The sequence below is a fragment of the Rhinoderma darwinii genome, chromosome 2 (assembly GCF_050947455.1).
Source record: "Rhinoderma darwinii isolate aRhiDar2 chromosome 2, aRhiDar2.hap1, whole genome shotgun sequence".
NCBI classification, from domain to species: domain Eukaryota; kingdom Metazoa; phylum Chordata; class Amphibia; order Anura; family Rhinodermatidae; genus Rhinoderma; species Rhinoderma darwinii.
In genome coordinates, this window is record NC_134688.1 from 91587473 (window position 1) to 91611576 (window position 24104).

The 24104-nt window shown below is 43.4% G+C and overlaps 1 protein-coding gene across 2 annotated transcripts in view; it reads right to left on the bottom strand.

The window, feature by feature from the left end:
* The window catches only part of HDAC7 (histone deacetylase 7), a 425809-nt gene that overhangs the window by 130597 nt on the left and 271108 nt on the right, over positions 1-24104 (bottom strand). Inside the window, exon 3 of one of the 2 annotated variants that reach the window (XM_075851896.1) lies at positions 16917-16983. The exons of the other annotated variant lie outside the window; for it this stretch is intronic. The gene's annotated coding sequence lies outside the window, so the exon portion shown is untranslated. The remainder of the gene's footprint in view (positions 1-16916; positions 16984-24104) is intronic. 2 annotated transcript variants of the gene reach the window in all.

Genomic DNA, 24104 nt, shown 5'->3' on the forward strand with positions numbered 1-24104 from the left:
TCTTCACCTGAATACACAACGGCTAATCCGCATCAATTTACTGCACATTTTAGGCAAAGGCACAACGGAATCTGCAACACAGATTATGTGCGGCATTGATGCGGACAGTGTCGGCAGACATACGCCATGTCTGGACATGCCCTTAAAGTCCAACCTGTTCAACTCTTGTTTCTTGTCAGAGGGGTATAGTCAGACTTTTCTCATACACGGTTAACTGTCTGTGGATCCTGTCAACATTGGTAAGGTCCACGGGCACATTACTAATGTACAAGAAGCTAGGTACAACCACTAATGTTATATTATACTGACCCTGTAGTCAAGCTATATGAGATACGGTTCTTAGCCTGGTGACAACTACCGGTCATATTATTATGACCCTGGTGCCAACTATGACTCCGTAATGCTGTGACGTCTCCAGTGGCATTGGTGCACAATAGTGTCTGCTGTTGCCATCAGCTGAGAATTCATATACACGGAGCCAAGATCCACTGGTTGGAGAACAATCCAGATGATTGACAATGCCACAACCTCCTAAATGTGTCCATTAAATTGGCACCTGACCCCCTTACTTTGCTTTAACAACGACTAAGATAACTTGAGGGTGGGAATGGATCTAAGGGCAGTTGTTAGAAGCAACTTATGCACTTTGTGTGGTCGAAGAGATACATGTTTTAGTTAATAAATGTAATATAACAGTTACATTTCACTCCCAACCATTGATAGACTTCAACCTCAGGGCCAGAGGCTCTCCTTATGCATGCTATACATAGTGTCCATATAGTCTGCCCTATCTACAGGACACATACATAGTTCCCTGTGGATGTATTCCTCATCCAGACCAGCCTATATCAAGTAGCAAATGTACACAAACAAATCCTCAACAGCTGCAACCAGCGCCCATGAAATTTATCTGAAAAAGAAGAAACCGTACGTCATGTGCTCTGTTCTAACCCGGTTTACTAAAATTTAACTTAAAGCAAAGTTTCACCACAGATTGTCTATTATGAAATCGCATTAACCAGCGGTTTAACTGAGTTCACGTGCTGCGGTTTTGTCGCAAATTTTGTGCAGATTTCACATTCTTGCATTGCAAAGGGTAAAATCTGCAATGAAAATCTGTGACAAATCTGTAACGTGTGAACTCAGCCTAAGAGTTGCAAAGGAAGGAATTGCAACACGCTGGTTTATATGAATGTGGTGCATTGATAATACTGTCACTATACAAAGCAATGTATGCTAGACTATATATAGAATGCCATCATTAAATACAGTCACATGCAAAGTCATTGGAGGATAGGTAAAGCGTCCAGGTTTATTATAGTTTTTGCATTAGAGCCTTGACATGCAAGCTATGCCCCTGGCTATACCGTTAATTCTTAATGCCCCTTTAACTAGAATTGCTTCGTAGGTATTATTCTGGGAATAGTAGAGAACAGCTGCAGGGAAATCATATTACCTACAGTTGTTCTCATTGGCATTGTCAACAAAATACAGGTTCAGTTTCTGGTTATGAGGAGAGGACAGTGGCTGTTGTGATGGCTGCCAGCACAAGGAATAAGGCCAGGTGCGTAGCTAGGGGGGGGGGGGATGGCAGGCGGGGCATGTGCCCTGGGCACAACTAGGAGGGAAGGTGGGGGGGTGCCGACGCTCTGACCGGGTATCTGCTCCTAGAGGGAGCCTCTGATGTCCCTGCCATATATGGACAGTGACATCAGGGGCTCCTCCTGGAGTGGAATGCCCTGCCAGAGCAGACACTCTGGCCAGGGATTCTGCTTCTAGAGTGAGCTCCTGACTTTCCTGTCCATATATGGAAAGTGACGTCAGGGTCTTCTCCAGGAGCGGAATACCCGACCAGAGCGTTGGCAACACTGGCTGTGTGGCAATATCTAGAGGGGGGCTGTGTGGCAATATCTAGGAGGGGGGCTGTGTGGCAATATCTAGAGGGGGCTGTGCAGCAGTATCTACAAGGGGGGTGTGTGGCACTATTTACAGGGGGCTGCATGGCACTATCTCCAAGAGGAAGCTGTTCATTATGTCACCATATAGTCTCATTAGCCTCAGTTATACAATCTATTTTTAGTCAGGCACTGACCTCGTTAATTTATTTTCTTTTACATTTTTTGTTATGTTAACTAATTTATAGAACTATATTGCTTGTAAAATAAAAGGTTTGAGTTACATATAAAAAAATTAGAAAAAAAATATGTACACTTCATTGATTGGTAGAGAAAGCAAACATGGCGTGGGGAAAGGACATGTCAGAAAAGAGGTTGGGGGGGGGGTGGGCAAACTGAATCTTTACCCCGCGTGCTGGAGAACTTAGCTACGCCTCTGATAAAGGAGGTGGAAATGCCTGTATTCGGCAGTGGTAGGCATCACATTTACTAAATGAAATTCACTGTGGCCCCTCTCCTTACTTACCTACATTATAAAGAAATAAGTGAAATTTCCTAATATAAAAGACAACATTCGCCACATGAGTTACTTTGGAGAGGCAGCAAATCTGGTATCATCCTCTGGTAGTGCATTATACATACATTTTGCATTCTCCCCTCCAAAAACGAGAAATCATGTAAGTTTTTTGCTTTGAAAATTTAATGAAATGAATAAATGTTATGTTCTTAAGATAAGCACTGTGCCCAGGCGGGGCCGGCTCCAGGTTTATGTGGGCCCTTGGGCGACACAGACTTAGTAGGCCCTTTTTCGGGGGTACTCACGGCAGCAGTAAAATTGCAGAAAACATCATTTTGTGCCCCCATATAGATGTTAGGCCCCCAGTTTGTACCCCTATAAATTTAGTGCCCTCTGTAGATAGTGCCACACAGCCCCCTCCTCCAAGGTAGTGCCACACAGCCCCCAGGTAGTGCCAAACATCCCCCCTTCCTGGTAGTGACACACAGCTTCCCTGCCTGGTAGTGCCACACAGCCCCCCTCCCTGGTAGTGCCACACAGCCCCCCTCCCTGTAGGCAGTGCCTTTGGGGTTCCCTCTAGGAGTGGAATCCCCAGCCAGAGCATTGCTGACGCTCTGGCTGGGGATTCCGCTTCAGGGGAAGCCCCTGACGTCACTGTCCATATATGGGTGACAGTGTTGTCAAGGGCAACCCCAAAACCATAGTCCCGGGCAGAGCACTACTAGCACTCTGCCTGGTACTCCTGCTCTGCTTCTGATATCACTGTCCATATAAGGATAGTGATGTCCGGAGCAGAGCTGAAGTCCTGGACAAAGCGCTAGTAATGATTCTGCTCCGGTACTCCGTCTCTGGGGAAGCCCCTGACCTCACTGTCCATATATGGCTAGTGATGTCAGGGGCAACCCCAGAGCCAAAGTCCCGGACAGAGCGCTACTAGTAGTCTGCCTGGGACACTGCTCTGCTCCTAACACTGTCCATATATGGACAGTGATGCCATGATGACGGCAGCGTCAGCACCCGGCGGCTAAGAGGGCCCCCTCAAGGGTAGTGGGACCAGTACTTGCCCGGGTTCGCTGCACCCAGGATGGGAGTGGCCCACCAGAGTACCAGTGAATTCTCCTATGGGCCCAGACTAACCCAATAATGGGTCCCAAAAGGTCTAGCAGAAGATAACCAAATTTGAAGTGGACTTGGAAGCCAAGCACTTGCCACTAGGGTTTATATTTTATGGGTGATTCACAAATAACCTATTAGACCTTATTGACGATATGTCAAATTTGTATAATGATAACAAGTGGATGTGCACGTATTCTGTAGAGATAGTGGGTGGGCTCTCAGAATCATTCCCACTGATGGGTCCAAGAGACCCCAGTCCGACGCTGACTGCTCCTTATATTCAGTCTATGAAACCAAAATTTCTTCATGAGACATTAGTAAGAAACACATCTATTACAAGCATGCAAGCTATAAAATAGAAGAGGAAGGAGGTCCTCACAAAATGTCAATAGCAAACATTTACTGGAAGTAATAAATTTTAGTACAGGCCAATAGGCTTGTGATATACATTCCCAAGGTGAGCAGTCACTGCTGAATGTTTGTGCTTTAGGGCTTATTTCTGGGGCCTGTATCTATGACACATTTTGGTTTCTTGGTTTATGTCTGTTAACTGAAATATGTTAACCCCTTTGAGCATTGTTTGAAAGGTTTTTGTTTTTTTTTGTGTGGTCTTGACTACAGTGATACACAGCAGTTTTTTTTTTATCTAAAAAGAAAAAGCTAAAATAGTAACTGCACTTTCAAAAAACTTTTGATATGTCATAGAGACATATCAGAAATTTTGATTGGTGGGGGTCCAGGTGTTGAGACCTCCACCGTCATCGAAACAAAGGTCCAGAAGCGCTCGTCTGATCGCCCTGTACCTTTGGCAGTGGTCGACGTTCCTTGACAGGCTGAAGACGGCTCACATAGAATGTCTACCTGAGCAGTTCTGATGTTATTTTCTTGCAGCTTTTTTTAGATCGTTCACCATGCGTTTTTAATAGCATGTTAACTTTATTGTAAGGGGCATTACGATTGCAGCATTTGTGCGTATGTACAGCTAAAATGGATGTACAGTTACATCCATTTGCGGGAAGGGTTAAAAGAGTTGTTATATCTGGATAACCCCTTTCTAAATACCCTATTACGGGGTATCGTAGAGGGGGGTTTCCTGCTGGAAAGAGTACCTCCCGCAGTGGCAGATCTATTATACGGTCATGCAATCATTTGAATACTATACACGTGTTCCAAATTATTATGCACATTGGATTTAAGTATCATAAACATTTAATTATTAGTTTTTCAATTAAACTCATGGATGGTATTGTGTCTTAGGGCTCTTTGGATCATTGTAATCAATCTCAGACACCTGTGATAATTAGTTTGCCAGGTGTGCCCAATCAAAGGAAAACTACTTGAGAAGGACGGTCCACATTATTAAGCAGGCCACAGGTTTCAAACAATATGGGAAAGAAAAAGGATCTCTCTGCTGCCGAAAAGCGTGAAATAGTGCAATACCTTGGATAAGGTATGAAAACATTGGATATTTCAAGAAAACTTAAGTGTGATCATCGTACTGTGAAAAGATTTGTGGCTGATTCAGAGCACAGACGGGTTCGTTCAGATAAAGGCATAATGAGGAAGGTTTCTGCCAGACAAATTAACAGGATTAGGAGAGCAGCTGCTAAAATGCCATTGCAAAGCAGCAAACAGGTATTTGAAGCCGCTGGTGCCTCTGGAGTCCAGCGAACCTCAAGGTGTAGGATCCTCCAGAGGTTTGCAAGTTTGCATAAAGCTATTATTTAGCCACCCCTAAATAATGCTCACAAGCAGAAACGGTTGCAGTGGGCTCAGAAATACATGAAGACTAATTTTCAAACCGTGTTGTTTACTGATGAGTGCCGTGCAACCCTGGATGGTCCAGATGGATGGAGTAGTGGATGGTTGGTGAATGGCCACCATGTCCCAACAAGGCTGCAACGTCAGCAAGGAGGTGGCGGAGTCATGTTTTGGGCTGGAATCATGGGGAGAGAGCTGGTAGGCCCCTTTAGGGGCCCTGACGGTGTGAAAATGACCTCTGCAAAGTACGTAGAGTTTATGACTGACCACTTTCTTCCGTGGTACAAAACGAAGAACCGTGCCTTCCGTAACAAAATTATCTTCATGCATGACAATGCACCATCTCATGCTGCAAAGAATACTTCCGTGTCAATGGCTGCTATGGGTATAAAAGGAGAGAAACTCATGGTGTGGCCCCCATGTTCCCCTAACCTCAACCCTATTGAGAACCTTTGGAGCATCCTCAAGCAAAATATCTATGAGGGTGGGAGGCAGTTCACATCAAAACAGAAGCTCTGGGAGGCTATTCTGAGATCCTGCAAAGATATTCAAGCAGAAACTGTCCAAATACTCACAAATTCAATGGATGCAAGAATTGTGAAGGTGATATCAAAGAAGGGGTCCTATGTTAACATGTAACTTGGCCTGTTAAGTTTTTTTTGATTGAAAGAGCTTTTGATTTCTGTAAATATGACCTCCTGATGCTGCAAATTCAACAAATTACCATTTTAGTTCTCTTTACAACCTTTAAAATGTTTTGATCTCTGTTGTGCATAATAATTTGAAACGGTGCATTTTGAGTTTTTTACTTCTAAAAACAATCTGTTATAATTAGGAGATTTGTTCAATAAAATTCGCATTATACTCCAACGGTTGATGGCTTGAAGATTATACTGACTGTCATTTGCATCGACTATTTAGGAAAATCAGCGAAAAATAACATTTGCATAATAATTTGGAACGTGGTGTATTTGAGAAATTACATGGAGTTTAACAGGTAATCTCCGGGAATTATGGGAGCTTGAACTGTGGGAGGCTACCATCTAAAAAGGGTTTGTCCCATCTGGGGTTCTCCCAGGTATGACATAATTGATGTACATTCAGTGTTTAAGCACAATTCCAGCTAGTACATAACTTTACAATAACTACATCATTTTTTTTTTCAATGAAATTAGGGCTTGAAAACTGTAGAATAAACATTTTAGATGCATAATTGTTGTTTTCTTTAGGTTCCATAATGCATCAGATTTCAGTCTTTCCAAAACCTAGGCAGAGCTTAGTTGGAACATGGCTATGTCTGTTTACTAAAACCGGTACAGAGAAGTGTGCACATGTTTTGTGCACATTTCAGAGGGGAAAAAAAAAGAATTATCTTTTTCTTGGGCTTAAGACAACTACTCATTAATTAAATTAAAAAAAGAACATCTTACCTGCTGATGTACAACATCTATTAAACAAAGTTTGGTTGGTGCACAGGTAGATACATTTGTAAATAGGTTGTCTGAGATTAGAAAAAATTGTGGTTTCCCAGAAACAGCGCCACCCTTGTTCAAGGTCTGGTGGTAATGCAGCCCAGTCCAATTCCCTGAATAGGGCTGAGAAGCAAAAGGCCCCTATTGGCCATGCGGTATAATGGGAATGTTGTTTCTGCCATGGTTATGATGTTCTCACCTTGTAATTGACCACACGGGACAGATGTTGTTTAATCTATGGACCATGTGAGTTGAGAGGATAAGGTTAGTAAAATGATATACTAATAATTTTGGCTGCGCTAAAACAAGTAAACGTGTTTCCTATCACAATAGAGATAAATCACACAATTGTTCCCATGTCTTTCTGTAATTGCAGTATTTACCAGGGGAAGCGAAGTCAGGAAATAAACAGCTACAATCCATTGACTCCTTTATGAAAACAAGCTGGCTGGCGAGCACCTCCAGTAGAGTAAGGATTCGGCACAAGATAGTATTTTTCTGACTTGTTCTGTTTTTCACAAATAGGAAACAGCAATGCACTTGGCAAAGGGTTTGGAAGAGAGAAAAAAAAAGAAACCAGGTCGAAGTAGAACAATATTCCATGGGTAATGGAGGCTCCAGCTCAATTTATACGGAATATACTACATCCCCCAATAGGTGCCATTTTCCCATGTATAACAAAGTGTCCGTACGAAAGGACAGGGAACTGCTGAAGCTCTGAAACAAGGTCCTCCAGTTCATTAGCCATGACTGTGGGATACAAAGCCAATATTTTTCTCTCTCATATTTGCACATTATGATCAGACCTGGCACCACACGTTGAATTCATAATGTCTTATGATTCAACACACTGGCTTCTTTCTTCTTCTTTCTTTCTCTCTCTTGCCAACTAATAACATTTTGGACTGGACTCCACCAGCATTTTCCATATGGTAAAGAATAACTCTGCCAGATTGTTTGCCAGATTTAACACTGAAATCATGTTTCAGATATTCCAGACAATTATTGCGTCATTCGCAGAGACTCAAGCATCAATGTTCGTTGTTTGATGTAACACAAGAGAGCAACGAGTTTATTGCTATGTTAACAAGTCGAAGCTTAAATTTGGGAGCTCTATTACAGTATAGACACATGTAGTTCGGAAAAAAACCTACACCCCTTACATTCCCTGTGTAGAACATTGTAGAAGCAGTAGCTAGTCTGAGTAGGGTTACAGACCCTGAATCTAAAGACATATGGTAATCCAATGTTAGGATACTGAAAGAATGTGTTGGCTGATCATTATTTCTGTTTAGTCAAGTATGAGTTAAGAGTATCTACCTCTGTGAAGGGATAAGCCGCGGTAAATACCATTATTTACAGGGGAATTCCAAGAATCAACAATTATCACCTATCCACAGGATAGGTGATAATAATCTGATTGCTGGGGGTCCACCGATGTGAGAATAAGGGTCCCTAAACCCCGTTCCTCTTCACTGCTAGACCACAGTGAGGAGGACTTTGAATGGAGCAGTGGTTGGGCATGCGCGCTGCCGCTTCATTCCAAGTCTATGGGAATAACGAAACCATCTTATGACAGCGCTCGGCTGTTTCCATTATTCCCATAGACATTCAATGAAGAGGCGGGTGAACACCCGACAACTGCTCCATTAAAGCTCTTCTTCACTGTGGTCAAGCAGTGAAGAGGAATGGGGGGTTTGGGGCCCTCAGCGAATTAGACAATTATCACCTATCAATTATCACCCTTTAAAGTAGGGTTCAATCGTTCCTCTCTAAGGGTATGTTCACACGTAGTCAACAAAAACGTCTGAAAATCCAGAGCTGTTTTCAAGGGAAAACAGACCCTGCTTTTCAGACGTTTTTTTACCAACTCGCATTTTTCGCGGCGTTTTCACGCCGTGTTCGCGGCGTTTTTTACGTCCATTTTTGGAGCTGTTTACATTGGAGTCTATGAGAAAACAGCTCCAAAAACGTCCAAAGAAGTGTCCTGCACTTCTTTTTACGAGGCGTAATTTTACGCGTCGTAATTGCCGCACGACGCGTAAAATTACGCGTCGTGTGGACAATACAGCGTTATACCCATAGAAAGTAATGGGCAGATGTTTGACGACGTATTTGAGACGTATTTACAGACGTAAAACGAGGCAAAATACGCCTCGTATACGTCTGAAATTTGGCCGTGTGAACATACCCTAAAGGTCAATACTAGCCTTTTTAGAAAAAATACAACTGGAAACACCATGCAGCCCGCCACCAGCTGTCACCCAGCACATACTATAAGATCAATTCCAGTAGGATAGTTTATTCCAACATAGAGAGCTTTTTTTGACGAGGAAAGCTACGGAACCCAGTTATATGGAAGCCAAGAGAAAGCTCCCTCTACAGTGGCAACAGTTTTAGGAAGACCCTCTTCTGTTTCAGCATGACAATGACCCGATGCAAAAGAAAAATAAAGTCATATAACAATGGTTTCCTACGTTAAGTGTAGAAGAACCTGACAGGCCTCATCCCCATCATACATTTTTTTAGGACTTGGATTACGCATTGCAATATAAATGCGGACAATAGCATGGCTGTACAGAAGTAATATGTCCAAATCTGGTTTTATATTTTACTGCCGTGTTAACTAGTATACACATTGAACATATTTCTTCACGGCATTTTATAAATAATGAAAAGTCGGGAAAAAATTTGAATCATCATAAAGTTAAAACAAATTAAGAAATATTTCTTAGGGTATGTTCACACGCAGTGACCAAAAACGTCTGAAAATACGGAGCTGTTTTCAGGCGAAAACAGCTCTTGATTTTCAGACGTTTTTGTAACTACTCGCGTTTTTCTCGCCGTAATTTACGCCCGTGACTGGAGCTGTTTTTCAATGGAGTCAATGAAAAGCAGCTCCAAAAACGTCCCAAGAAGTGTCCTGCACTTCTTTTTCGCTGGCGTCTTTTTACGCGCCATATTTTGACAGCGACGCCTAAAATTACACCTCGTGGGAACAGAACATCGTAAAACCCATTGCAAGCAATGGGCAGATGTTTGTAGGCGTAATGGAGCCGTTTTTTCAGGCGTAATTCGAGGCGTAAAACGCCCGAATTACATCTGAAAACACTGCGTGTGAACATACCCTAATGGTAGTGGGACAGTGGAGTCCCTGTGGTTTCCAGCTTCTGTTTTTTTTTTCTAGCATGCTCTGATAGCAACAGTCTCAGCATGCCATAAAAGCATGCTGGGAGTTATAGTTTTGCAACAGCTGGAGAGCCACAAGTTGGAGACTACAGCACTAGATTAATGCACGTGCCAGGAAGGCATACCTTAGAAAAGTGGAACCTTGGCACTGAAATCGCTCTTGCACTAACTAAAGTGAGGTGCAGAGTCTAAGGGTTCCTCCCGTTCTTCACCGGGGAACCCTGCACCAATATTTGGACCTAACCGGTCGTATCCCCAGGTCACCGTTTTCAGAGTACTCACTAACTGGCAGAGGGACGCGGGTGGGAACTGGAGGATAGTCAGACGTCACAGCCATGGGTCAGAACCAGAAGATCAATCAGAAAATACAAATTCAGAGGGCATAACGTAGGCAGAGTCAGGGGTCCAGATCAGAGGTCGAACCTGAGAAGCTAAAAGAAGGCAACGAATCCAGGGGGTGAGATGAGCAGCAAAGTCCAAAATAGGAAAGCTGGGTTAAAACACCAGCAGGCTTTCGTAAATATGCAGGCTAGAAGCAGGGACCAGAAAATAGGAACTGACACTCAGGCAATGGTTAGTAGATCATTGCCTGTTTAAATAGGTCTTGCGTCTGGTTGGTCATTGTTGCTCAGGCCGGTGACATCATTGGTGAGCACCCTGTTGCAACACCCAACATTGAGCACACATCGATGAGACACAAAGGAAAGGCGCTGGAAGGATGTTTGTAACAGCACACAATAACATATAGATTGGCTTCCTAGTCAAAGGTCATGTAAGAGTTGGAAATCCCTTTACAAATTGCAACCAAAAGATGTTTGCTTTTAGCAGTCTCTACAATACATCATGCAGACAGTGGTCTTGCAGTATTGCTTTAATTTTTGTGTTTTGGTCATGTGTTAGAATTCTAACCATTGTGAATAGGAAATAATTTTGAAAAGAAAACCAGCATACAGTATATCAAAACTGCATATTGGACTTTGTGTAAATGTTGTGTTTCAATCGATAAATGGAAGCTGAAATAAAAAACTACATAACAAGATTCCTAGAAAACAAAGTGCAAAACTAAAGAATCCCTTTAAAGGTAATGTCCCATCAGGACAACTCTATTCCTGGTGAAGATTTGATTATTGGAAACCCCAACAATCAGTTAATATTGCCAGTCGAAGCTGTTTGGGAAGTAGTATATGGGGGCCATTGAAACTTGTAGGCAACCATGTAATACATGGTTGTGCTATGTTCCCCAGAACGAGAACCACTGTTTGCAGCAGGTTTCTGCTGAGAGTATTATTGGATGAACACTCTCTGTGATTATTATGTGACCTAAAAGGGGTTGTCCTAATGCAGTATTCTGTAGACTGGTTCCTGGTAACGGTGGGCAGATATGAGCCCCCAGCAGCTGCACAGATGCATCTTGTTAGTATGCATGTATGCAGAGCCAGCCTCTGTACCCGGCAAACCTGAGCAAGTGCAGGAGCCCACTGCTCTTGGGAGAGCCTATTCGGCCACCGGGTGCTTTAAGTTGCCGAGCTGCAATTTCAATATACATGGTGGCTGCGGACTGGCCGACCGGAAGATCGGGGGATCCTCTGGTGGCCCCAGGTGCCATACTGCATTAGTAAGTTTTGCTTACTAATGCATAGCAGAGAGCCATTGGCTCTCTGCCCTGCCGCTCACAGACGCAAGGGACTTTAGCGATTACATCAGTGATTACGTCACTGAGCCGGGTTAGAGAAAGGAGACCCATACGGAAGCTACAGGACCCATCAGCTCATCATGGGAACAGCTAAGTTGAGCATTTTGTTTTATTTTTACTGACGTAAGTTTTATATGGGGGCACAAACTGGGGGCCTAACTTCTATATCAGGGCACAAACTGGGGGCTTAACTTCTATCTGGGAACATAAAGGGGGGTATAATTTCTATATGGGGCACAAACTGTGGGCCTAACTTCTATATGGGGGCATAAAGGGGCGTAACGTCAATATATGAGGGTACAAAGGGAGCCTAACTTATACATAGAGGCATAAAGGGGGCCTAACTTTTAATATTCGGTGTCTAGTTTCTATGCTTTACTGCGGCCGTGTGAGATGCACTGCAAAGGGGCCCACTAAGGCTCGGTCACCCAAGAGCCCACATAAACTTGGAGCCGGCCCTGCATGTATGAAACGTGTTATGACATCACCTGCCACATTGCCAATTGCAGCTCATTACGGAGATGTAGCTGTGGATGATTGGCCATAGCAGTCAGGGGTCATCTATCTGTCAGTATGGATGACAGGTTAGGAAATCTCACTGGGTTCTCTAGCTGGTTCCCTGGACTGAAATATTTTGGGAACCACCGTCCAAATGGGCAGTGGCGGATCATCATTAGGGCGGTTCAGGCGGCCGCCTGGGGCCCATGGCCGCCCGAACCACACAAGACCTCACGGGCCCCCTCATGCCCGGTGGCGTCGCTAGCACCGGAGGGGGCCCCGGTGCTAGCGGCAGCTACATTCATTTGTATCTGAGTTCTCCGGAAGACTCCCTGCGCAGGCCGGCGTGATGAGGTACTGCATCACGCCGGTCGCCGCATGCATCTAGTCCGGAGGATTCACATGTGTCAAGCTGGAGCGTCCGATGCGAGATTGGGGCAATGTAAGTAAAATATATTACATTTTTTTTAGGTGGGGGTAGCGCTGTGTAAATATTCAAGGAGGGGGGGGGGAGTGCTCCCTGACACTATATACAAGGGGGGAGTTCTCCGTTACAGTATTTACAAGGGAGGAGTGCTGGGTGGCCCTATATACAAGGGGGAGGGTAGCGCTGTGTGGGCCTATATACAAGGGGGGGCAGTGCTCTGTGACACTATATACAAGGGAGGGAGTGCTCCGTGACACTATATACAAAGGGGGTGGGAGTTCTCCGTTACACTATATACAAGGGCGGGGGAGTGCTGTGTGACCCTATATACAAGGGGGAGGGGAGCGCTGTGTGGCACTATATACAAAGGGGGGAGCGCTTTTTGCACTATATACATGGGGGAAGCGCTATGTGGCCCTATATACAAGGAGGGAGCGCTAAGTGGCCCTATATACAAGGAGGGAGTGCTAAGTGGCCCTATATGCAAGGGGGAGCGCTGTGTGGCCCTATATACAAAGGGGGAGTGCTTTGTGACACTATGTACAAAGATGGGAGGGCTGTGTGGCCCTAGCCACAGCGGTATGTGTGTGGCGCTCTTTATGGGGGCTCTGTGGCACAATTTACAAGAGGGGAGGGCTGTGTGGTGCTCTCTACAGGGGGGCTGTATGGCGCTATCTATAGGGGGCTGTGTGTAACGCTCTCTACGGGGGGGATGTGTGGTGCTAGCTATAGGGGGATGTGTGATATCTACAGGGGGCTGTGTGTGGCGCTATCTATGGGGGTGTGTAATATCTACAGGGGCTGTGTGTGGCACTATGTACAGGGGGCTGTGTGTATGTGGTGTTTTACAGTGTATGGTATTATTATATTCAGGCGCGCAGTGTTTGGTGCTATTATATTTAGGGGTACAGTATGTGGCACCATGATAATTTTATTTTCGTTTATAGGTGTGGAAATGTTGGAAAAGTGAGGAGCTGAAGACATCTGAGTGGCAAATTCTTCAGAAATGAGTCATGGCCGGGAGGAGTCGTCATGAGCTCTGGACCGGATGGAGAAGAAAAGAGGAAAAAAACTACTAGAATCTAAGACGTCGTCACCTGTGAGTCACTAGATTTATAGAGAATCTGTCACCACTCCTGACATGTTTATTATAGGAAATCCTTGTATTTCACAAAAAGTCTTTCTGCAGTTCAGGAATGATAGACAATTCCCCGTGTCAGGAGGATGTGTTCCAGCACAGTGTGATACTGTCAGTATGTAGGGACACAGCCCTGTGACAAGGGGAATCGTAACACCCATTTGTTAATGTTTGCCCAAAAAGGTAGTGTTAAAAATAGTTGCGGTGCGGCAGGGCGGCGGTGCGGAAGGGGGACCCAAGTGTGGGTAACAGCCCAGAGCCTATGGTCTACTTAATCCGCCACTGCAAATGGGACAGCCCCTTTAAGCAATTAATGGGAAACCTTAGCCACAGTATTGTTGTCACAATTGTATTAGTTGGTATGTACCATACCATAAGAAAATGTAGTGTTTTTCTTTTTCCTTATTTTTGAACAATTTCTCATATTTGAGTAAAAGTTTCTTACCTGCCTAACCACAATTACATGCTGTTTTCTTCATTGTACTATAGGTTTTGGCCTCTCCTAACTGAAAACCCTGCCACTGTATAGTGAAACAAATCATGGTCAATTACTAACTTACATTTAGTGTTCAAGTTGGACCAAAGCCAAGTGTACTGAAACCTTATGGGTGGGATTGTGTAATGTAACTTACTAGCGTTTTTCCTCATTTCCTGTTCTAACCGTCTGATTCATTAGTGTTGTTGAAGTTTGGTACAAACTGTTTACAAAGGTGATTAGTAGGAAAATTACATAAAAACTTTCAAGTGGACCAAGTGGCATTGAACATTGAATTGTGTAGAGTCAACAGGATGACTAATAGAAAACCGAACCTTAAAGAACTATACATAGAGATATATTCCCCATGACAAACCAATGCATTCGTTTTTTAATGAGGCTGTATTCACATTCCGTAAACAAGTCCCGGACAAAATAGTGCAGCATGCATCACTGTTTTTTCTGGCAAAATGACGGCAACCATGGCGAAAAACCCGACAGATACGATTAAAGTCAATAAATTCCATCATGAATGTCTGTCATGTGACGAAGCTGGTGCTTCAGCTATTTTTGACGGAACCAAAATAACAACATAGGTGTGAACAGAGTCTTACATATACAAGTCCAGCACATTTATTATTTGTTTTCATTAAACATAGTAGTAATTTAGTCTCTATTTAGTTCATAGATTAGAAACACTGCCTTTATGTTATTAAAACTAATAATACATTGATACCCATAGTATATTATACCGGTAATTCCACTATATGGCTTTAAATGTATACTTATCTCTAAGGCCTTATTCACACGAACGTGTTATACGTCCGTGTGACAGCCGTCACACGAACCTATGTAATTCAATGGGGTCGTTCACATGGCCATTGTTTCAACAGACCGCATAAAGGGTCCGTGAGAAAATAGGACATGTCCTATTTTTTCGCGCTTCACGCATTTCTCCATAGACTCTAGTCTATGGGGGATGCGTGATAACTCGTACCGCAGGGAAAAGCACGGGTTCACCTCGGAAGTGGAAAACTGACGGTTTTCAAGTCCGAGATGCGCAACGCTCGTGTGAATCCGGCCTAAGAGTCATTTAAAAAAAAAAAAAAAAAAAAGTTTATTCTTTGTAGGATAGAAAAATAAATATATAGATATACTGTACATGATAGATAGATATACTGTAGGAGATAGATAGATATACTGTAGGAGATAGATATACTATAGATAGATAGATAGATATACTGTAGATAGATAGATAGATAGATAGATAGATAGATAGATAGATAGATAGATAGATAGATAGATAGATAGATAGATAGATAGATAGATAGATGATAGATAGATTAGATAGATAGATAGATAGATAGATAGATAGATAGATAGATAGATAGATAGATAGATAGATAGATAGATAGATAGATAGATAGATAGATAGATAGATGATAGATAGATAGAGAGAGATAGATAGATATACTGTAGGAGATAGATAGATATACTGTAGGAGATAGATATACTGTAGATAGATAGATAGATAGATAGATAGATAGATAGATAGATAGATAGATACCAAACTACAGTAATAAACTTAATCGTCCACCAGCACACCTGATGTGTAGGATTACTGTTGATCATGTCATGGATCTTACTGATCTGCAGCAAGGACCCCCATTACAGACTGAGGTGCCTCACTGACATAAAAAGTAAGAATAGAGGTACATTACTGGCATCTTTGCATTCAGTGTGTTTAACTTTTGTTTATATAGTGCCAACATATTCTGCAGAACTGTACATAGGGTGTATTTACTGTATTCACAGCGAGACTCACATTTTCCCATTTTGGTAACAAAAATAATATATAGACACAAAACAAGCAAGAAATATAAGCAGAAATGTGAAGAACATGCAAACTCCATGCAGGTATTCCGCTGGTCAAATTCAAACTCAGGACCAGCAAACCAATTCACTGCCAAATAAAAAATTGATCCTTAGGATAAGCCATCAATGTGTGACTGTTGAGGTCTGGCCAATGGCACCCGCACCAATCAGTCATGGGGCTATGTCTGGTACAGCGGCTCAAACTCATTCAAAATAAGAAGATTTATCATGGAGATCTACTTTCTTTATATAGGGGCATGTACATTATATGATTAAACGTTGGCATGTCCTTCTTAGCTGATAGACTGAGAGGGATTATGTCGCCTGCTCCATGACTCCAGTGCCTACTAGCTGAGGTTTTTTGGTTCTAATGAATGCCCTAGTTTAAAGGGTTTGTTTTCATGGCATGCCACATTTACTAATTAACACATAGGACAAATCTCCAAAAATCCCAAAAACATTCTACAATTTGGAATATAAAGAAGTATTACAATACTTTTATTAGAAATATTTTAATAAGTAGATAATATTGAAGACTATTCAAAGAAATTAATGAAAATATATGTCTAGTTTTATAAAATAATGCATCTTATACCTATTTAAAGTACTAGATCTCATGGGAACCTTCAGTTAAGTAAGTACCCCTACTCTGTACTCTGCAAGCAGCACCCCAGACAAAGTCAATTTGGGGCAACATGCCAGGAATGCCTGAATTTGAACACGTCTCAAACGCCAAAACATGAGCCAATAATAGTTACTGCCTTGTAGTGATAAGAATAATTTTCAATGAATCAGTATGGGGGATGCCCATTTCAGACATAGTGGTATAGACTATGGAGCAGAAATACTACAGTAGCTACCTGATAATGATGCTGCCTTCACCTCGATAGTCACAGGCTATGGATGTCTTCCATCTTCGGAGTATATCTGGAATAAAATACACGTGTTATAACCATATGAAGCTGCAAATACAGACAAGATGAGAATTGGACCAAAGCTTGGCCCATTAAACATCATTTTGTGTTCCAATGAGTTGGTCCATAAACTTTTTGTATAAGAATCATGGCGTTAACATTTACAGCCTCCAGTATTGTAGACACAGGCACATAGTTAAGAACCATACAGGGATATGATAGACATTGACAGCTGTGTTAATAACACAAATCTTTTCTCATAGGAATGGAACTAAGAGAAGGAGCCAACATTCCACATGTTAATCCTCATACTGCTGCACAGATCTAAGACAGAGAGAAAATAAAGGTGACAGTATTTGTTCACATGAGTAAGTACACAATGGAAATATCTATCAGAATTACTGTTTATTTGGGGCCCCCATTTAAGGGCCTAAATACAAGAGCATTGTAGAGCGTTATACACACAGGTTCTCACATATTGTTTCACATATTATTATTATTTATATGAATGGTTGCAATTGTATTAAATGTGTCACCTAAGATTAGAAAAAAGTGTTTGATTTTGTTGTCCCTCTTGCTCCTAGGCTGTGTCTGGTATTGCACCTGAAGTGAATGAATCTCAGCAGCATTACCAGACGCAGCCCATGGGCAAGAGTGGCCCCATTTCTAGAAAAAATAAAACCCTATTTTCTACTCTCATACAGCCCCTTTAAATATAATGACAATAATAGAAGAAGCTAAAAGTAAAGCTCTGTTCACATCTCTGTTGTGACTTCTGTGGCCCAATGGATACCAGTGGCTTCTGACACATCCAATTGACCTACAATTGGGTATGTTGGGTTCCGTCAAGGTGTCCGTCGTTTTCATGGGAAAAATAGCGCTGCGTGCAGCTATATTTTTCCCATCAAATTTGATGTAATCTGCAACGGAGGCTCCAAACTGAGCCTCCAACATAGATGTAAACATAGCATAACTCTCATATGAGCTTACAAAATGATAAAGCGGGATTAACAGCCATAACTATGGCTGGAAACTAGTTTTAGTAATAGAAAACGCTTAACCTATAATGGAAATACGACACATTGTCATGAGTAGGCCTCAGGACAGGAGTATGGACCCACCGTGTCACTATTAGATTTGTCTAGGGCTAAACTGGGGGCTGCATTCAAAGGGATTTTGCATTCTTCACCCTAAAACGCTCCTTATGGGGGTATGAACTTTGTGCAGGGAATCCCGAGTGTCCCCGGGGTCTCTATTAGCAGCTGCTGACCTCCTGCAGATGGTTTTCCCAAAGCGAGGTATCAGAACTGATAAACGGAAGTGTGGTCATACAAATCCAAGGTCAGTGCTCGCAGAGTTCATACATAATGGTAAGGGCACGGCCAGACATGGCGGAATTGCTGTGGAATGCCGCTGCGGACAGTCCGCAGTGAAATTATCCAGCTCACGATTTTTACATTTTTTTCAATACATTTTGAGGTAAATTAGTTCAGACATTGCGGAAAACTCCGCTGCGGACCATAGGCTGTGGTGCGGAATTTTCCCTCCGCAGCATGCACTGACTGTTGCGGAGATTCACTGCGGATTTCAGCCTTTGCAATGCAAAAACTGAAATCTGTGGCAAGTCCGCTGTCTTTTCTGCAACGTCTGAATAACCTGTCAAATATGCAAATGTTGGTGCAGATTCGTTGCGTAATTGCCCCAAATCTGCACCAACATTTGCAGCGGAAAAACTCTGCCACGTCTGGCCGTGGCCTAAGGCCCCATGCACATGACCGTGCCCGCAATCACGGCCCGCGATTGCGGGCACGGCCGGCTGCCGACTGACAGCCGCATTTTCGGGCCGTGCTCTCATACAAAGTATGGGAGCACGGCCCGCAAAATGCAAAAGAACGGACATGTTCCATAATTCCCGGAACATTTCCACGGCACGGACACCCTTCCGTAGTGCTACGGAACGGTGTCTGCGTTCAATGAAAGTGAATGGGTCAATTTATACTGAGGTTTTTTACGGTCGTGCGCATGGGGCCTAAGACAGTAACAGGTCAGGACAGTCAGCGATCCAAAGAGAGTCAGTAAGCAATCCAAAATAGCAAACAAACACCTTCCCAAATAAACAGGATGCAAAGAACCTTGCAGATCAGATAAGGTGTGGCAGTTCTGAGCAGGTTTATAGAATTAGAGGTGACCAGCCACAGGCTCAGCACTGACCAACTGACATAGGCCTGTCCCTTTAAGATGAAGAAGGGACGTCGGCCACACAAGTATGTGCAGCGGCTGACGCCCCATTATAAATATTCCAGAAATCAGTGGTCTTTATGTTTTTTTTGAAGGGTGCATGGATCAAAGCAAGTTCCATAGTCCAGTAGTCAAGCCATGACACTTTTAGGGGGGATTCACACGAGTGTGTATTCGGTCCGTGCGGGACGCGTGGTTTTCACGCGGCACGCATGGACCAATACAAGTCTATGGGGCAGTACAGACAGTCCGTGCTTTATGCGCAGCGTTTGTCTGCTGCGCAAAAAGCGCGACAGGTTCAATAACTCTGCGTATTTTGCGCATCACGCACCCATTGAAGTCAATGGGTGCGTCAAAATCACGCGCACCACACGGAAGCACTTCCGTGGGACGAGCGTGATTCGCGCAACAGCAGTGAAAAGGATGAATGAAAACAGAAAAGCACCACGTGCTTTTCTGTTTCCGAACATCCAAACGGAGTGTCTTTGCGATGAGAGAAGCCGGACAAGCGAACCGAACTTCACCGGGTTCGGCCGAACTCGTTTTGGCCGAACCCGGCAAAAAAATTATCGGTACGCGACGTCAGGAGATAGTCACTGTCCATGGTGCTGAAAGAGTTAAACTGTTTCAGCACCATGGACCGTGACTTCCGATCCCAATATACATGAACCTGTAGAAAAAAAAACGAAGTTCTGACTTACCGCTAACTCCCGGCTTCTTCCTCCAGTCTGACCTCCCGGGATGACAATTAAGTCCAAGTGACAGCTCCAGCCAATCACAGGCCAAGCACAGGCTGCAGCGGTCACATGGACTGGCGCGTCATCCAGGGAGGTGGGGCCCGATGTCAAGAGAGGCGCGTCACCAAGGACGCGTCACCAAGGACGCATCACCAAGGCAACGGCCGGGAAGTTCTCGGTAAGTACGAACTTTTTCTTTTTTTTCTACAGGTTTTGCGATATTGTGTTCGGCATTCACTGTCGAGGGTGCTGAAAGAGTTAGCTCTTTCAGCACCTTGGACAGTGACGGCCGTCGACTAGCCTCATCTCTATGATGGCGGCTGCGCGAAAATCACGCAGCCGCGCATCAGACACGGATGACACACGCAGCTGTCAAATGGTTTTTGCGCGCGCAAAACGCTGCGTTGTTTGCGCGCGCAAAAACGCAACGTTCGTCTGTATCTGCCCTTAGGTTCGTGGAAAAGAAAATGTAGAGAAGACAATGTAGAGAAGACATTACCATCAACCTTAATCAATCTACCTCATCAAAATGCATATTTCCCTGGTCAAGAGGAGAGTTGAGAAGTAAGTTTTATTGTAAAGTCAAGTTCTACTTATAGACAACGTCTCCAAAATGTGGAGCATAAACATGAAGATGTTTTGTAATAAAAATTTTGTACACATTTTCCTTGGGTGTAAGGCCTTATTCACATGAACGTGTTATACGTCCGTGCGACGCGCGTGATTCTCACGCGCGTCGCACAGACCCATGTTAATGAATGGGGCCATTCAGACTGCCAGTGAATTTCACGCAGCGTTTGTGCGCTGCGTAAAACGCACGACATGTCCTATATTTGGCCGTGTTTCGCGCAGCACGCACCCGTTGAAGTGAATGGATGCGTGCAAATCGCGCTCGGCACACGGAAGCACTTCCGGGTGCTGCGCGTGATTCGCGCAACAGTAGTAAAATAAATTAATGAAAACAGAAAAGCACCACGTGCTTTTCTGTTTGTGAACATAAAACCAGAGTGTCATCATGATGCCGTCTGCGCGAAAATCACGCAGACACTCACCATATGCTGATGCCACACGGAGCTTTTGCAAAACGGACATGTCCGCTTAGTTCGAGCCAGATTTTAACCTGCCTACACTTTCTTTGCCGCGTTTTTGGGCCACGGCCATTGAGCACCGCAGGATAAAAACGCAGCAAAAACCGCCTTCGCTGCCTTCCATTGATCTCAATGGGAGATCAGAGACGGAAACGTGGGAAGAAAGAGCATGTTGCTTTTTATCTCCGTCTCCTATTAAAATAATAGCGGAGCGATTTCAGAAGTTTTTTGTCGCGGTTTCTGACACAGTTTACATGTCACAAACAGCGCCAAAAAAACTCAGTGTGAACTAGGCCTAAAGCTATTAAAGAGTTTGGCAACAGATCCACAGCTATCAGATAATTAACCATTCCTGCTGGAAAGAAGGTGGTAAGAAAAAAAAGCACATTACCAGGGCAAACCTACAGTAGATGTGGCATGGAGATTTCAGACTGATCAGCTACATTGCAATCAGTTTAAATTAGTTTGGGGTTAGCGTTAAAAAAACAGCAGCCCTCTCAATAGAAAACGGGTATATGTAGCCAATATTCATTCACCTCATTCTGACTCATTATGAAGTTCCACCTTCCATGAACTGACATGTGACATACTTGATATGGGCTAATATTGTACCTTAATGTGCCTTCAATTATATACAGAGGCACGCGCAGTTTTTTCTGCTCTATCGCAAGCCATATTTCTGAGCTTGTAGGGGCGAAGACTGTGCCCCCATACAGGAATGCCGTGCACATGGACCCTTATGGGTTTTTTAGTTTTAGCCAAAACGAAATGACTGGATCCCATTATGGTATAACTGAATGGTTGGATTTTTTAGGGACGTGTATGTGGTTGGGTCGTATCACCCACATATAATGATATTGGTAAGGAACTAAAACACACGAGTTTCCTCTAACTTAACTGCACGACTTCGGGCAATTTTGGCTACAGTTCCCAGTGTGTGGCCAACCTCACATGTAGGATGTTTAGTTCTTTTCACCATAATGATACTCTATGACTGTTTCTTTAAGAGCCGAGCATGCCTTACAGTATGTATAAAAATAAGCTATATGGGTATGTTTATTTGTTACAAATGACATGGATGTAAAAGAACAATATAACTATTCACATGCACCATGATTAAAAGAGTTTTCTGGCTACATCATCTTGTAAGCATTCTCGGGCTATTTATTTTTAGTGAGCCTTGTAAACATTTCACTTCCTGGTTGTGCGACTCCCGCCGGAGTCTCTGTATATAATATATCCATTTAACAATGCAATGGGCTGGGAGAAAGGAAATTTATCCTCAACGGACTTGCATTGTGGTTTATTTGTATCGTAACCTTTCGCTCAGACAGTCTTTGAGTAATGACTGAAGTACAATCGGACGACTATTTGATCTAGAACAATGCTGATTATGTTTTCGACTCATCTTAATCATTTCTCAGCTACGGAGTCACAGGAAGAAATGTACTCGTGTTTCCAGAAATTCCATATTTTATATACAGCGATAAAAAGGAAATAAACAAAATTATCTACTGGGATTATAATGTTTTTCAGTATTAGCATTGGAATAACTTGATGATCTCTTATGTCTAGACAAATTGCTGGAGTTTATGACTTCCTGACTATTTCCCTTCATGCCTACCGCAGGTCATCTCCAAACCCTCCAGAGTTTCCATCCCTATTTGGTTTTGATCCTACTCCCCTGTGTTTTATTACCTTAGGCCCCATGCACGCAAACATATTTTTGCAGCTGCAATTCACCTGCAAATCTGCGGATGAATTGCGGCCCCATTCATTTCAATGGGCCCATGCACACGACCGTGTTTTCGACGGTCCGTGCATTACCCGGGAGCCTGGACCGCAAAAAGATAGGACACGTCTTATTATGGCCGCATTTTGCGGTCCAGGCTCGTTGAAATTAATGCACAGGGCAATGTTCACGGCCCAATGATTTGCGTCCGAGCCGCAATTCACGGCCCATGCACACCACTACGGTCGTGTGCATGAGGCTGCCATGCATGAACCCGGAGATTTCTGGATCATTAGGCTTTTCTGGATTTAAGGGTAACTAAACGGTCAACAAACTTCTGACATGTCATAGTGACATGTCTGAAGTTTTGATTGGTGGGGGTCCAAGCACTGAGACCCCCACCAATTCCTAAAACTAAGTGGCAGAAGTGCTTGTGTGAGCGCTGAGCCACTTAGTTTCTGTTCGACTTTTTCCAGAAAGCCAATGTAGCGAAGTACTGCTAGCGAAGTAATAGACTTTCTATTGAGCCCGTACTCCGCTACATTGAAACGAACAGCCAAACAGAAACTAAGCGGCTGAGCGCTCACACAAGCTCTTCTGCCGCTCAATGCTCGGACCCCTACCAAACAAAACTTCTGACGTGTTACAAGTTTGTTGAGCGTTTAGTTAACCTTTAAAGGATTTTCCCACCACTGATCAGTTGGAATCCAACTGCTGGGAGTGGACCCCACCAAATCTGAGAATGAAGTAGCCGTAGGGTAAGTCTAGTTCTGCGGCACCTGCACCAGTTTTCCCTGCAGAGCAGCGCACCTAACCACTCTGTGCAGGAAACTGCAGTACAGGTCCATTCAAGTGTGCAGGGAAAACTTTTGAAGGGGACACAATGCTAAACTAGTTCTGTGGCCCCTTCAATCTTAGTTGATCCCAGCAGTCGGGCCCCTATCGATCAGAAAGTGATGGCATAGCCTAGCATATGCTTTACGAAATCTTTTGGGTGTACATATTTTGGATGGTGAACTAACGGTATTTTTGTATCTTTGGCCACAAGGTGAACAAAGGATTACTCTTTTTATTTCTGGTTTTTCACAGGTAGTATAGCTGTAATGTGGATTTCTCCTGTTCATTAACTTTATAAGGTCTTAATTCCAACTCTCTTTAATAATGGTTTAACAAGCCAATATAGTGATTGAGTCAGGTACAACTATTGGTTGCTACAGTTAGACGTGGCTCTTGGGTGGTCTTACACTGCCTATAAAAAGTGTTCAGCTCTTACAAACTGTTTCATGTTTTATGGTTGGATAACAGTGGATTTTATTAGACTTGTTTTTAATGCTAATCA